Below are 2144 nucleotides of genomic sequence, written 5' to 3' on the forward strand. Positions count from 1 at the left end.
TCAGAACCGATTTTTTTTCAATTACCTTTTTCCCCCCCTTTCCCCCCTACAACCTTCTTCTCTTTCTTTCTGGTTACTTTTTTTTGGGGGGGTTGCCATTCCAGGATAGCTGGAAGTCTCTAGCTATGTATGGGGAAAGGAGATCCTGCTTTTAGATTATTGCAGTCATCTGAGTCTCTGTGCAATGAGGGAAAAATGTTATTACGCTAAATCCAGTTTAGTTTTTAAACAGATTATTGTGCTGAAATATTCATGGGATGTTGCTTCCTTGGCAAAATGACAAACGCGTTGGGGGAAAGAGATACATTTTTTCGAACAACAGTTAATTCTCCCTGGGTGTAAACTATTCCCTTTTAATTAATAGTCATTAGGCTGAGAAGTGTTTATTTTGCTTTAGGGAACTTGTCAGCTCGGTGCAAATAATCTCGGTATGAACACCTTGCTTTATATTTGTTTGCAGTTGATTTTGTATGGATTTGTGTTATGGGGTGATGGCTTCTCCCTTCTGGGGAGGATGAAATACTGGAGGTAGGAGAAGGGAGCTAATCTGATCTCCGAGCCAAAGCAACATGCCTACCAGGAGAGATACAGAGTGTGTGTTTATGAAGGTGACATCAGCTTATGGCTTGGTGTTATGTGCCCGGCATCCTGAGCGTCTCACCAGTCATCCCAGTATTTTATTACAAATAGCTATCCCGGAGTTAGAAGGACCCAGTGCTCTTAGAGCACAATGTCAGGCAGTGGCAGGGTGATGCAGCCCAGCGTGAACTGGCTACAATTAGTCACACTATCTGGACTTCCAGCTAAATCATTTAAAGTAGACTGCAGTTGGTGGCCCCGGTCCCCATTGCCTCATTCAGAGAAGCCATGCACTTTAATGGGTATGTTTCTCAGCTTGTGCTTGCCCGTTCTGCTAACCCATCTGTTTCATTAAACACCACACAACTGATTTCAGCTGCTGCTTTTGTTCCTGGAAGGATACCAAATACATCTGTAGTAAGAGGCTAAAATAGCCGAGGGGAGTGAGGACCAGTGAAGACATCTGAAGTCCTTAACTTATCCATTTCCATCCCCCAGTACTTGGTAGAGAAAGGGCTACAGGTTGTTGCCGAGATGATGCATATTTTGGGCCACGTTCCCTGGGAAGTGCTTGAACTTTCCACTCATTTGGTTGTAGGTACAATCCCCTGGACACATTGCCCTGGGGTTTAGCTGTTAGTGTAACATGCGCACTATGGACAAGGTGGGTACATTCACACCTCATTACTGGGTGGGTTGCTCCTGGCCTTCAACGGGGGTATAGGACAATTTAGAAGGGCAGTTTGTTTCCCTCCTCACTCAGGACCTGATCCCAAGCTTAAGTCAATAGCTTTTGTCACCCTTTTGGTTTCAGTGGGTTTTGAATCAAGTCCTCTTATTGGCCATTCAATCTTACGACTCCATGGAGTTACTCCTGGATAAGTGGGAAGAAATCCATGTTCCTAAAGCAGCCGCCGGCCAACATTTGCAACAGTCTTGTTTGCATCAAAGAGCTGCAGAAATCCAAAGCTTCAAGTCAGGCTAGATGACTAAGACTTTGGCGTTTAACATTTTTTGCAAACATTAATCAAGAGCATCATTAGGGCAAGTGGGGAGAATACACTCCTTCCCCCCCCCAGCACGGAGTCTATGGTTGTGCGCATTGCTTCCTGCAGAATTAATTAGAGTTCAGTAATCATATGCACAAATGAGACCTTCCTATAGAGAGGCAGAGTTAGAGGTGTGACAACATTGACCCAGTATGAACGTTTCTTCTTTTCTGCGAGCATTTGCAAATGCTCATTCCTTGATTTTCTGACGGGGGGAAGGGTCTTTGGGGCAGGACCACTAGGACAGTCCCATCATTATCCCCCCAGACATGCATTCACGTATAGGGAGGTTGAACACAGTGGGTAATCTTCAGACTAGAGCTTTCTCCTCAGAGTGGCTGTAACCAGCTGCAGGGGGCTCCCCAGTGCCACGCTGATTTAATAGAAATCCTATATAGTTTCACAGCTCCGGCATGAGGCTAAGGTACAGACACCCAACAGGATCAAACTAAACTAGGACATTCACGACTGAACAGACAGCTCAAGAACTGCTTGTTTCAGATCAGTCCAACTCCA

Source organism: Gavialis gangeticus, unplaced genomic scaffold (assembly GCF_001723915.1).
Source record: "Gavialis gangeticus isolate Ggan-Ray unplaced genomic scaffold, GavGan_comp1, whole genome shotgun sequence".
In the NCBI taxonomy this organism is placed as follows: domain Eukaryota; kingdom Metazoa; phylum Chordata; order Crocodylia; family Gavialidae; genus Gavialis; species Gavialis gangeticus.